This window comes from Choloepus didactylus, chromosome 15 (genome assembly GCF_015220235.1).
Source record: "Choloepus didactylus isolate mChoDid1 chromosome 15, mChoDid1.pri, whole genome shotgun sequence".
NCBI classification, from domain to species: Eukaryota; Metazoa; Chordata; class Mammalia; order Pilosa; family Megalonychidae; genus Choloepus; species Choloepus didactylus.
In genome coordinates, this window is record NC_051321.1 from 82,911,866 (window position 1) to 82,926,775 (window position 14,910).

A 14,910-nucleotide genomic window follows, 5' to 3' on the forward strand; every position below is an offset into this window, starting at 1 on the left:
CGACCCGCAGTCCCCCGCGGCAGCGGGGCGCCGGGCTCTGGGGCCCCTTCGGGCACTTCCGCCGCGCGCTCGGGTCCCTTCGAGTCCGGGGCGGGGCCGGCGCCTGGCCTTGGGTGCGCGCGGCGCAGGCAGGGCGCCCTCTCAGTGCGTGCGCGCGGCGCCCGGGGCTCGCGCAGGCCCGCCCCTCCCCCGCCGGCCCCCCGCCCCCCCCCCCACGCAAGTGTCGGCCGCTGTGGCGGCGGCTGCCGAGATTGGAATCCGCCTGCTGGCCCGGGCCGAAGGAGGAGGGCGGGGAGGGCGGGCAGGAAGGCTCGGGCTCCGGCGGGGCCGTCGGCGCGAGACAAGGATCGCACGGCCGCGCGAGAGGCGACGGGCCGGGGCCGCTGCACGCCGAGGGCGGAGGCCGAGCCGGGCCCCGCGGCGCTCCCAGGCGGCTCGCTGCGCGCACCCCGCTCCGCGCAGAGGGGCTGGAGGATGAGTTCCCCGGGGTCCGGGTGAGTTGGCTCGTCCGTAAGTACGTGTGAGCGCCAGGAGAGCTGGGCCGCGGCGGGGAGGCCGGCGCGGGTCTCGGGGCGAAGTTTCAGAGGAGCCGGGCCGCGCGCGGGGAGGCCCGGGGGGCGACGGCGGGCTGAGGGAGGGGACGGCGGTCCCGGGAAGGGGCCGGAGGGCTCGGGAACCGAGCGGCCTGGCCCGGCGACCCGCAAGGCCCCGGCGGCCTCGAGCGTTGTCTGCCTGCGCCTCGCGCTGTCCTTCAGGCCGCGGCGCGGGTCGGGCCCCGCCGCCCCCGACCTCCCACCCCGGACTGTCGCCTCCGGCTCTCGCCCGGGCTCCCTCGCTCCCATCCCCGGAGCCCCCCCAATCTCGGGTCCTTTCTGCCTCCCGCGGCGCCCCACCGCCCGGCCCCTCCTTTGTTTCCCACCCCCGGGGTTCAGGCCGACTTTGGGGAGGCGGTGTTGGCGAAAGCCGCCTGGAGTACGCGGCTCGAATCCTTAAATGGGAAAGGCGCTCACTTCCCGCGCCCAGTAACTGAGAGGTTGATATTCGTGATTTGTTTCTGGACGCTTCTGCCAAAAAAAAAAATAAATAAATAAAAGCGGGGAGGGGTTGTGTTTTCTGTGGGCGTAGAACGGGGGGGAGTTCTCAGGCCTCTCTGAAACCTTTTCCCCGCGAAGGTGCCAGGTTTCTAGGAGGTCCCTGTGTCCGTTCACCTGTTGTCCTTCGCTGCCTTCGTGGCCGTGTCTGTTGTGATGCTGCACTTCAGTTTCCGAAAACTTTTTTTGCTGAATTGAATGCACGCGTTTTCTTTTTCCAGACTCCTAGTGGAAAGGTTTGGCAAGGAAAAAAAAATGGAGTTTGCGTCAGGGAAGAAAAATAATGTGCTCTGTGTTAGGGTCTGGCTTTTTGTGACTTGTACTCCTCTTGCATGCTCGCAGTTGTTTTAATTTGGTCTAAGTGCTACAGTTTTTCCTCTTTTAAACGGTTAACGAACTGTTCCCGAGTACATAGTATGAACTTGGCACAGTCACCTGTGTTACGTCATTTAATCCTTACGATACAGCCTGGTTATTGTATTCCAAACTTTTTGGAAGAGGAAACCGAAGACTCAAAAGTGGTGAAATGACTTGTTTAAGCCAGCTGGGATCTTGAACCTAGGATTTTTCTTCCTGTTGAGGTACTGTTAAGGTGAAGTGTGAGTTCCGAAGGAAAAAAAAAAAAAAGCTCCTTTCTGCACTTTCATGTGGAACATTTTTTAGTTACTCACATTTGAAATGATCACTGTTTTGTTGCTTGAGTTGAAAATAACTCCTTTACTACATTTACTTGTAAGAAGAGTTAAACTTTGAATTGCGGTGAATGTTAACTTAATAATGTTTATCATTGTTTTCAATTGTTGAAATTAAGAGTTTGTGAACCAAAATTATTTAAATATTTAAACTCACAGCCAAAACACAGGCTGTTCTCTGATCTAGGGATGGGCTGAGTTTATGAAAGGCTGGCTGAAATTTAGGAGACATTTTAAATAGAAACAATGTTCTATTCCTGTTTTTTTCCCTCCTCCACATTCTCCATGGGGTCCGTTTGAGACCTCTTTTATTTTCTTCACTTATCTCCACCGTTACTGAAAAGATAGAGGCATCTAGTGGAAGCTCCTTCCAGAATTTACTGGATTCCTCCTATCATCTGCTGCTTCTCTTCCTTTTCAGAGGAAGAATATTTTTTGTCCTTCTTACTGGGTTACTTTACTTGTTTCTTTGTTCCCTTGTTTTCTACTTAATTGAGCAGAAGTTATCCCCTCTTTTGTCTTTGGGTCCTTAAAAGTACAAATGTGCTTAAGAGTCCCTCAGTTTACAAAGAGCCTTCTTTGAGCCCCTCTTCCCTCAAGCTGTCTTGTTGGCTGCTTTTCCTTTTCAAATCACGTTAAAAAAAAAGTTTTTCCTTGTAAAAGCAATACATGGCTCATTAAAGCAGAATTGCAGAATGGAGCAAAACTGAGGTAAAATTAAAATTCAGTCATTCATAGTCCCATCTCTACCGAGATTGCCACTGTTAACCACACTTGAAGGAATAGTCTACTTTTCCTGTGTTTTCTTCCTGGCCACTCATTCACTTCTTAACCCCTTGTTATCTGGATTTCACCTTCACAAATCAACTGAAACGGTTACTTTGTGGGTCATGTATAACCTAACCAGCACATTCAGAGCACCTCTTCCAATCTGTCTCTTTGATAATTTAGCATTGACCTCACATCCTTGAAATGTTTTTGGTTGACTTTTATTCATCTATTCATTTCATTCAATGAATGCTTGCTGTCTTCCAACACAACATGCAAGGTAATAAACAGGATGCATCAACATCAACAGGAATGGTCTTTGCCCTTATGGAGTTTATAGTCTAGTGGAGGAGAAGGATATTGAAGAATGGATTATATAATTAACTATCATTGTGATTATAATTAAAGTGCAGAGTGTTATATAAAAGCTTTACATGGGGAACCTGCCTTGGTACTGGTGTTGTTGGGAGAATCTAGGAAGGCCTCCCTGAAAATGTTACCTTGGAACCCAGGACAATTGTGAAGGATAAGTAACAATTAACTAGATGAAAAGGGGGTTCTGACTTTGTCCTTCTCTGCCCCTTTTCTGCATTCTGTTCTTCCTCCTTGCTGCTTAATTTAAATGCTCTCCAAGTTTCAGTTTTCAGACCACTTTCTATATACCTCTAGTCCCTTGACATTGTTCAGATTCTTCTAGAGGAGTGATTCTCCAGTTTTTATCCTTTATTTCTCTTCTGCACTTGAATCCTCTTTTCTGTCTGCTTTAGGTATATCTCTGCTGGCTGTTCTGGTTCAAACTGAACTCCTGTCCATACCAAACTTGCTTCTCTGAGGTTCCTTATTTCTGTTGAACCAAACCTTTCCCTATTCCATTAAAATCTTCTCAGTAGCCAACATTTGTTAAATCTGTTTTCATGATATTAGAACTCTTCTCCTTTCTCTTCCTGCTGATTCTGGTATAATCCTTAATAAGTGTTGGAGTCAAAGTTATAATAGACTCATAAAATGAGTTGGTAACTTCTTTTTCTCTTTTCAGGAGTTTAGGTTGGGATTTTCTGTTCCTTGAAAGTTTGGCACATGTCACCTATAAGGCCATTCAGACCTAGGTCGTTTTTTTCTGGAGAGGACTTTGATTACCATTTCAATTTACCAGATCTGGTGGTGGTTGGTTTTCACACAGTTCTTTTTTTCTTTAAATTTCTGTTGTATTTAGTTCCCCTTTTTCAGTCCTTTTTTTTGGGCTAACTTGTTATCCCACATGTACTAATGTTATGAAAATCTTGACTTCGCTTTCTCCTTTATCCAGTTCATCTTATGCATTTCTGCCTAAATTAATCTTGAAATCCAGTTCTTACACTTTGCTCACAAGTTTCTGGTGGCTTCAGTTACATGAAGTACTTCCCATGGAGTTTGAAGCCCATAATTTCCCCCAGATTTGCTTTATTTATAATCCCCCACTATTTTTGCTCCCTACACATGCTCTTTTTTTTCCCAATTCCTGCTGTTGCTTAAAACATTCCTTTTACCTGAACTGCACATATGTGACCAGGTGCCATGTGTCCAAGTCCTACCTGCTCTTGCTCATTCAGCCCCGTTTCAAATTTCACTTCTGCTCTGCAGTTCTTCCCCGTTTTCTTCTTCCTTCTAAAATCCCACAGTATTTTTTTAAGGCATACAGTTTTAATCTCATCTTTTCATATTGCCCATATTTATTCATCTTTTGAAAATCAAGTTTTATTGATGTATCGTTTATATACAATAATATGCATGTGTTAATTGTGCAGTTCCATGAGTCATTTGGTCTTTTATAGCTATTTTTATATAAATATTAGTTCTAGTATTAGATTGCAGACCCAGTCTGTATCTGACTTTGTTGCATATGGAATTGAATAGATGGGGGAAAGCCCCTGTTTAGCCTAGTAGTGGCTATTGAACTACTGTGCTGATCTGTTTTTGGATTTTGGGAGCATGGGTTTCCTCTTACGTTGAATTTTGGAGTAAGGACCCTTTCTTTTCTTCCCTCTTTCCCCTTTCACCAGTTTTTACTCTGTTTTAGAATGCCGTCTTAATACCTTAAGGTCCACATTGATCAAGTCAGTCCAACTCTAGTATTTATAAGATTAAATGTTGGGCCACATTGAATTACGTAAGTTGTAAGATGCACCATAATTTTATAGACCACTTAAAAGAAAATATGCTTCCAATTAATTGTTAGCAACTGATTGTAAGATGTACTCCAGTTTCAGAGATGCTAAAACATTTTTTAAAAAGTGCTTCTTAGAATTGATGAATAGGGTACCTCTCCTTAGTCAGAACTCTCACTTCAGTGTAGCTGTTGGGAGGGAAGAATTGTTTTTGTACTTTATTTATCAAATAAATAAATAAAAACCACCAATTCAAACAAAACAAAACGAAATAAGAAAAACAAATAACCTAAAATAACTACATTGCTTCCAACATGTTCCTACTATATCCCAAGAAAATTAACAAACCGTAGTCATTCCTGAGCATGCCTATATCATTAAGATTACTTTCAGTATTCTTATCTGTTCTTACTAGATTATCTTTCCCCCTTCACTAGTTGCTGTCTATCTCTAGGTCCCCTACAGTCTACAATATAAAACATTTATTTTACATTTTTCACAAAGTTCATATTAGTGATAACATACAATATCTCTTTTTGTGCCTGGCTTATTTCAGTCAGCATTATGTCCTCAAGGTTCATCCATGTTGTCATATGTTTCATGACCAGTATTCCATCGTATGTATATACCACATTTTGTTTATCCACTCATCTGTTGAAGGACTTTCGGATTGTTTCCATTTCTTGGCAATTGTGAATAATGCCACTATGAACATCACTGTGCAAATAACTGTGTCACTGCTTTCAGATCTGGGTGTATACCAAGAAGTGAAATTGCTGGATTGTAGGGTAACTCTAAGAACTTAAGAGTCTAACTTTCTAAGGATCCTCCAGATTGTCCTCCAGAGTGTCTGTACGGTCCCACCAGCAATGAATCAGTGTTGGGAAGGAAGAATTTAAACCACAATTGCATGTGAATGACTTATAGCTTTAATGTCACTATGAAAAGTTATTTTTAAAAGAGGATGTTTGTTGAACCTCTTTAACAAGTAAAAAGTTTCAGGCAATGTATGTATTTTTGGATGGGAGTCCTGAACAAGTAGGTAGGCCAGTAAGGTTGAGTCACCTTGACACCCTCCCTCCCCCAGCTTAAAAAAATTTTTTTTTCAATTTTTAATTAAAAAGTTTTTTTATTGTGGTAACAGATATACATTTCCCCCATTTCAAACACTTTCAGGGTGTAATTCAGTGGTACTGATCACATTCACTGTGTTGCACTATCATCACCACCAATCTTAACCCCCAATTTTTTCATCACCCCAAAAAGAAACCCTATACCCATTAAGCATTAACTCTGTATATACACCCCTGCCTTCCCCTGGGAATCTGGTTGTCTACTTTCTGTCTCTGTAAATTTATATATCTAGTTAATTCATATAAGTGAAATCATGATATCTGTTCTTTTGCGACTGGCTTATTTTACTGAACATGTCTTCAAGGTTCATCTGTCTTGTATCATGTATCAGAACTTCATTCCTTTTTATGGCTGAATAATATTCCATCGTATGTACAACATTTTGTTTATCCATTCACCTTTTAATGGACATCTGGATTGCTTCTACCTTTTGGCTGTTGTGGAATACTGCCTCTGTGAATATTGGTGTGCAAGTATCTGTCGAAGTTCCTGCTTTCAGTTCTTTTGGGTGTATGCCTAGAAGTGGGATCGCCTGTTCATAATTCCAAGTTTAATTATTTGAGGAACCACCAAACTCTTTTTCTACAGCAGCTGCACCGTTTTACATTTCTACTAACAATGAATAAGTGTTCCTGTTTCTCCACATCCTCTCCAACACTTGTTATTTTCTGTTTATTTTTTAAAATAGTAACCATGCTAGTGGGGATGAAATGGTATCTCGTGGTAGTTTTGATTTGCATTTCCCTAATGGCTAATGATGTTGAGCATCTTTTCATGTGCTTATTGGCCATTTTTATATCTTCCTTGGAAAATGTCTATTCAAGTCCTTGGCCCAATTTTTTAATTGGGATTTTTTTTTGTCTTTTTGTTGTTGATTTGTAGATGTTCTTTGTATATTCTGGATATTAAACCTTTATCAGAAATATGGTTTCTAAATATTTTCTCCCATTCTGTAGGTTGTCTTTTCACTTTCTTGGTGTCCTTTGCACAGAAGTTTTTAATTTTGATGAAGTCCAATTTATTTTCTTTTGTTGTTCATGCTGATCCCCCAGTTTTTGTTCTTTTTTGTAATTTGTTCTTTTGAATCTTAACTCACAGATTGTCTAAAAGCTGATAATTTTCACAAACTTGTAGAGATCATATAAGGGGGGAATTGTGGAAGGGTTTTGATAGCCAATTGTAGTGGTCATTTTCAAGGTAATAGCCAGTATTTATGTGTGCCATTGACAATCATGATATCCTACATTTTAAAAAAGTAAATACAAAAATAAATGTGTCTGAATGCGTATCTCTGAGACACCTGAAACTCAGAGCTAGAGCTCGGCAGATATGAATGTCAGTATTAGTGCATACAGCAACTGTTAAAAAAAAGCTGAAAAAGAGACCAGACTTCAATTAGTGATATGAATGAAGCAGATCTGGTTAAGACTAGGGCAAACCGGGCCAAAGGGTAAAGGTCAAAACTGACTGTGTTGTGAAACTTCAACTTCCATGTGAGACCAAGGGAAGAGATGTCTATTTGGTACAGGATCTATATTTTCTAAACAGTATAACTTTACAGTCGGTTTGTTCAAACCCCACAATTACATGGAACTTTGAATAGGTAGTGAGATACGGTAGGTTAGTACAGGTTAGAGTGAAGTAGTGACACATCCCAAAGTAATTTGGGCAGAGAATAAAAAATATATTTACAGCCTCCTGCCCTCCCCCCCAACCCCGAGGAGCTGGGGGAAGGTGCAGAAGTGCTGTACTTCCTCACCTGTACTGGTGTTGATGTTGTCACAAACATTGGGACTGGCGGTTTGATATGCGGAGCCCTCGATCATGGGATTTGCCCTTGTGAAGCTTGTTACTGCAAAGGAGAGTCTAAACTTGCATATGTTGCTCAGATGTGGCCCTCTCTCTCTCTCTCTCTCTCCCTCTAACTGAGCCACCTTGGTAGGTGAACTCACTACCCTCCCCCCTACGTGGGACCCGGCTCCCAGGGGTATAAATCTCCCTGGCAACGCAGGATATGACTCCCGGAGATGAATCTGGACCCGGCATCGGCATCGTGGGATTGAGAATATCTTCTTGACCAAAAGGGGGATGCAAAATGAGACGAAATAGTTTCAGTGGCTGAGAGATTGCAAATGGAGTCGAGAGGTCACTCTGGTGGACATTCTTATGCACTATATAGATAACACCTCTTAGGTTTTAATGTATTGGAATAGCTAGAAGTAAATAGCTGAAACTACCAGACTCCAACCCAGTGGTCTGGACTCCTGAAGATGATTATATAATAATGTAGATTACAAGGGGTGACAGTGTGATTGTGAAAACCTTGTGGATCACACTCCCTTTATCTAGTGTATGGATGGATGAGTAGAAAAATGGAGATATAAACTAAATGACAAATAGGTTGGGATGGGGGGGATGTTTTGAGTGTTCTTTTTCTACTTTTATTTTTTATTCTGATTCTTATTCTTTCTGATGTAAGGAAAATGTTCAGAAATAGATTGTGGTGATGAAGGCATAACTGTATGATCATACTGTGAACAGTTGATTGTATACCATGTATGATTGTAAGGTATGTGAATGTATTTCAATAAAACTGAATTAAAAAAAAAAGTGAAAAAAAATGTGTCTGGATATTTTACTAAATTATAGTTTTAATGGGCATCAGTTTTTACAGCTAATATTTTAAAGGCTAATTATTCTTTAAAAATAAAAGCAAATGATGTGCTTAAAGGTCCCAGCAGTGTTTTTTCAAGAGAGCACTAGTTAGAGTAGGGCCTTCAGGAGATCAGTTGATCAATAGAATACATCTCACAGTGGGCCCAGTGGGCCCTGAATCAAGTTGGGCAGTTAAATATAGAACTAATGAATAGATATTGAATAGATAAGAACATTATATTTTAGTATCTTTTATTAAAAACAGATGAAACTGAGCTATTCCGATACGGATTTTGTTATTTTTACTTTTATGCTTCTCATTACCTTTGTTTTGTCTTGGTATAGATTTGTTATGTCCCTAATCATGTCTGAAACAATTGAGTTTGCCATTGCATGTGTATTTTATGAAGGAGGGTAGGGGTATGTCAGGTGTGGGGATAAAATAATCAGATTTGTAGTTTAGGGAAATTACTTTAGTTGCATTGTAGACAATTGGTTTAAAGGAAAGAAGACTGATGACGCTGAAACTTGCAATGAAGTCCAGGCTAGGATGATGAGAGATAATTAAGGCCTAGAATTGACAAGACTTGGTAATTAGCTCTGGTGGAGAGAAGTAATGGATTGGCAAGAATGACTCCCAGGTTTCTAGCTTATTGTTTACTGACTTGAGAATTGTAGAAGGAGAGCCAGTTCAGTTTTGATTATTTGGAGTTTGAGGTGCCTTTGAGACAACCAAGTAGAGATTTCCACTTGTATATTTGGATCTACAGTTTGACAGATGTCTGGGCTAGGGGTGGACCTTTGGGAGTGATCACCATATAGGTTGTAATTCCAACAATGCAAATTGAGTGGCTCTTTTTAATGACTCATGACTGTAAGTAATAGAAACCCAACTTCAGTTAGCTTAAGTTGGACACTTTTCCCCCCTTCACATTTTTGAGAATACCAGAAATAAGTATGTCTGGATCTAGATGCTCAAAGGATGTAATCGAGGTTTGTCTTCTCTTTGCTTTCCACTGCTTTGGCCTCATTTTCAGACAGGTAATGTGCCCCAGAGGACCATGAACAACCATAAGGGCCTTTAGAGCTATGGAATCAAGAGGGAACCTCTTTCCCAGGCCTGTGTATTCTGTCAGGGAGAGATTCTTACTGGGTCCACGAGAAGTTTGGGTTACTGTAATTGGCCAAGTCTGGGAGTGCCCATGGGAGCAGTCAGAGAACAGGTTCCACAATGTGACTGATGGCCTTCCTGGAACCATGTGGGATGGGGAAATAGGTGTTTCTTCAAAGAAAGGATATCTCTGGGCAGGGGAACAACATAAATCTACTATGCTTTGGTTCTTAACTTTTTTTTGAGATAATTCTTTCAGAATCTGAAGAGAAATAAAACAATTTTGTATACAATTTCATGGCTGTGAATCTCATGTTAGGAGCACCTGTTATATACAGCAAAGACTCTAGAACACAGAACCCATGAGAAACACCAATGTAAGGATTTAAGGCCTGGGTAGAGAATAATTAAATAATTATTTGTAAAATTATTAAACATTTACAAAAGGGAAGTAAAGGAAATTTGTAATTAGGGAACCTGGCCTGTCCAGGGTACAGGTGCTTTGGAAGTCTTTTCTGAGAAACTGACCTATAGGGTGAGACCTTAATTCTCCTTAGGAGAGGGAAAATGTTTGAAGAAATATTCAGTAGGTTTTAAAGCAAACTTTTTTTTTTAACCTCTTTTAGAATTATAAAAGCTGTATATCTATTGTGGATAATTGGGAAATTTAAAAAAGTGTAAAGCAGAGGCAGAAGGATTGGTTTTGAGTTTGGACTTCTTACAAGCTAACATCTGGTACTGGTTCTGTCACTAAGTAGCTGTACAATCTTGGACACCATAATAAACCTATCTGGATCTCTGTTTCATTATCTTAAAAAATGAAAGGACCTTGGTGAACTTTAAGATCATTTTCTGCCTTAAAAAATATTAAAAAAGAAAATGCCGTAACGTTAATGTAGAGCAGTTAGTTGCTGAAATTGCAGGTCGTAGCATGCTTTTCAATATCCTGATGACCTCACTGGATTTCTGACTTTTCACTGGAAAGTCACTCTGTCTGCCTTGGCAGTCATTGTAAGTAATGAAGGGAATGGTTTGTGACAGTGGTGTTCTTCTGTGCCCTGCTTCTTATTTCCTTTTTTGAGTATTAACTTTTTTTTTTAGGCTTTAGGTAAAGTATCTGAAATGTTATATGTATAGACTCGATTTTGAAGTTAAGAAATTTACTGTAGGAGACTCACCTTGTTGTGATACTGTTTTATAGATAATAAAATTTGTAGGTAGTCTTCTTATTAGCAATCAAAATTCTTTGTAATATATTTCAGGAGTATGGTCTTGAGTGTCTGAAACTTGTATTTGATTAAGAATGTTTTAGATCCTTGGCTAAAAGAAGCTCTTGATAGGAAGTGTTAAAGTTAAGACTTAACTCCTCCTGAATGCCTCTTTGTTGCTCAGATGTGGCCCTCTCTCTCTGGCTAAGCCAACTTGAAAGGTGAAATCACTGCCCTCCCCCCTACGTGGGATCAGACACCCAGGGAAGTGAATCTCCCTGGCAACGTGGAATATGACTCCCAGGGAGGAATGTAGACCTGGCACCGTGGGACGGAGAACATCTTCTTGACCAAAAGGGGGATGTGAAAGGAAATGAAATAAGCTTCAGTGGCAGAGAGATTCCAAAAGGAGCCGAGAGGTCACTCTGGTGGGCACTCTTATGCACACTTTAGACAACCCTTTTTAGGTTCTAAAGAATTGGGGTAGCTGGTGGTGGATACCTGAAACTATCAAACTACAACCCAGAACCCATGAATCTCGAAGACAGTTGTATAAAAATGTAGCTTATGAGGGGTGACAATGGGATTGGGAAAGCCATAAGGACCAAACACCACTTTGTCTAGTTTATGGATGGATGTGTAGAAAAGTAGGGGAAGGAAACAAACAGACAAAGGTACCCAGTAAGTTAAGACTTAAATTTTGATGAATGTTTTCTTAAAATGTCTTCTGTACTTTTCACGAAAAACCAATTAAAATGTCATAAAATAAAAATATTTCAAAATATATCTAGAAATATTTTCATTATATAACAAATCATTGAAATGTAATTGCTTGATGACAGATTATTTTCTCTATTTCCATTTCAGTAATTTTTCATGTGATAAAAGTATTGGGGAAAAAAAATACATGTTGAATTTGTGTATCTGAGTGAAGAAAAACAAGTTAATCTTCCTGAAATAATGCTTTAGTCATCCCTACTTGTTAAATATTTTTCTTTGGTTTCTTATTTGCTTACAATATAAAATCTAAATTTTCTCAGACTGGCCTGCTGTGCTGGCCTAGTCTGCCTTTTCTGCCTCATTCATTTCCTCTGTTACTCTTTTATTAGCCTAAGTCACCTAAATATTCCATTCTGGGTTTTGTTTCAGAATCTTTAGATGGATACTTTGTTGAACACTTGAAACAGTGACTAGTCTGAATTCAGTTGTGTTGTCAGTTGTTAATTACAGATTTTGGAAGACAGTAATAATATAAATAATATAAAAGATAGTATCAGTTTGCTTTGAAAATATTGATTATATATTGAAATGATACTCTTTTGGATATAGTGGGTTAAATAATATATATATGTATATATATATATATTTTTTTTTTTTTTTAGGATGGCTATAATCATTTTTTTTAATTAAATTCAGTTTTATTGAAATACATTCACACACCATACAATCATCCATGGTATACAATCCACTGTCCACAGTATGATAACATAGTTATTCGTTCATCACCACAATCTATCTCTGAACATTTTCCTTACATCAGAAAGAACCAGAACAAGAATAAAAAATAAAAGTGAAAAAAGAACACCCAAATCATCCCCCCATCCCACCCCATTTGTCCTTTAGTTTTTATCCCCATTTTTCTACTCATCCATACAGTAGATAAAGGGGGTGTGATCCACAAGGTCTTCACAATCACACTGTCACCCCTTGTAATCTACATAAATAAAATATATTTTAAGAATTAATTTCACCTGGTTCCTTTTACCTTTTAAATGTGCCTATTAGAACATTTAAAATGCATTGTATTGAACAGTGCTGCCTTCAACTCTCCTTCCTCCTATTCTTTGTCTATCAAAATGCTTCAAAGTTCAGCCTAAATCCTATCTCTTCTGTGACGCCTTCTTTATTGATAACTAGCCTAAAAGTTAGCTCTTCTCCTACATTGTTGTTTGAAGGTAGTATTTTGATATTTCTTGTACCATCTATTGATATATTAGATATTTTTACTACAAAGTTAGGTTTCTTTTCATAAGCCTTCTCAGAACTTTGAATATGCTAATGTGCATTGCAGACCTCCAGTGTAGTTTCCCTATTTCCCTATTACTATAGAACCCTTTGTTTTTTTTTTCTGTTTACAGAAGTTGCACTTATTTGTGGTCGAAACCTTAAACAATTCAGAAAAGAAGCAGGAAGTGAAAGTCTTCTGAAATCCTACCCCCCCTCCTTTCTTCAGATAGCCACTGCTAAAATATGGAGATGCTTATAAAATAATCTTTTTTTCCTTTGCCTTCATTTCTTACTCCTATTTCCTTCTCCCAAAATGGGGTCATACTAGGCATCCTTTTCTTTAACTTTCTGTTTCTACTGAATATATTGGGGGACATTACTTTTGAAGTCAGTACATGTCAATTTTCCATACTCTTCAGTAGCTGAGTATTGCGTTTTGTGAAAGTACCTTAATTTTATTTACCACTCCCCTTTTGATGAATATTTAGAATGTTCCCATTTTTTTTTGCCATTACAGACAAAGATGTGGTGCTTGTACATATCTTGTGAGTCTATTTTTATTTATTTTTATTTTTTTTATTCTCTGACAGCTAGCTTTTTTTATATTAGAGAAGTTTTAAGTTTACAGAAAATCATGCAGCAAGTACAGAGTCTCATTTACCCCTCTGTTATTAACACCTTGCATTAGTGTACATTTGTTACAGTTGATGAAAGAATTTTACTGTAATTGTTCTATTAACTCTAGTCCGTGGTTTACATTAGGGTTCACTGTGTTGTATAGTCCTTTGGTTTGTGTTTTTCTTTTTGAAAGTTTTATTCTAGTAACATACATACAATCCAAAATTACCCCGTTTAACATGAGAGTTTAGCTTTTACTGAGTTCATGTCTTCACAATCCATGTTTGGGGAAAAAACACTATTCAGTAATTCTCAGTTCTTAAAACTCGTTATAAAGACTGAGATCCAAAAAATATACTATCATCCTAATGTCCTTGGGATGCTAAGGCAGAGGAACCCAGTGCATGATCTAAATACTTTTCCATAAAAATTTACATTAAGTTGCTAATACTTGAATAAAAACTGGTATATTTATTTCAGTTCACCAGAATCAAAGCTTTGTAAAACTTTCCATTGCCTAGGAATCATTGACATTATAGATAACAATGCTAATAAACTTGGGTGTAACATGAGTTGAGACAGCTTTTATATTATAGGATGAATTCTTAGAAATGGATTTACTGTAAGAGAAGTCATGCAGATTTGATAGATAGTGCCAAACTCCCCTGCAAAATCTTTGTACCAATTTATAACCAATAGTGTTTGACTGTCTTTTTCCCCATATCCTCACCAACATATAACATCAGTCTGTTTCAATGTTTGCTAGTCTTCCAGCTGAAAGATGTTACTTGGTTTTAATCTATCTTTGATTATGAGTTAGGTTGAGCAGGGTTTTATATGTTTGTTGGCTTCTTGCATTTCTTTTGTTCTTTGCCCATGTTTCTAATGGGTTGTTTATTTTTTTCTTACTCACTTATAGGAGCTCTTTTGTGGATTATGGATATTAACAATTTCTGTGGCATGTTGTATACATTTTCCCCAGTTTGTCATTTGTTTTTTATTTTTATTCTTGATATATAAAAATTCCTTTGTTGTTGTAGGAGTACTGAGAAGAAAAAAGTTTAAGTTGTCTTATACGTGTTATAATTACTTATTATAAGCTCTTTGGTGGCTGAATTTTGTCCTAAAATATTTTGCATTGCCAACAGTACCTAATGCAGTTCTTTGCATAAAGAAGTTGTTCAGATATTTGTATCTGTTGATGGCCTGACTGATAGTTACTGATTCTTTAGGGCAAGGGAAAATAAGCAAAGCGAAGTTTTTTCTTTGTCTAAAGACAAAGTTATATATTTAAAATATAAAGTTTACCAGGGCTGCTACTACAAAGTACCACAGACTAGTTAGCTAACAACAGGAATTCATTGTCTCAACAGCTTTGGAGGCTCCAAGTCCAAGATGTCAGCCACACGGTGTTTTCTTTGAAGTCTGTAGCATTCTGGTGTTTGCTGCCGGCAATCCATGACTCAGACTCCACCCCCATCA

At 39.2% G+C, this 14,910-nt stretch overlaps 1 protein-coding gene across 2 annotated transcripts in view; it reads left to right on the forward strand.

Annotated features, from left to right (window-relative positions):
• Nucleotides 1-236: 236 nt before the first annotated feature.
• BMPR1A (bone morphogenetic protein receptor type 1A) overlaps nucleotides 237-14,910 on the forward strand; it is a 155,426-nt gene continuing 140,752 nt past the window's right edge. For both annotated transcript variants that reach the window (XM_037804100.1, XM_037804098.1), the window contains exon 1: nucleotides 237-494. The gene's annotated coding sequence lies outside the window, so the exon portion shown is untranslated. The remainder of the gene's footprint in view (nucleotides 495-14,910) is intronic.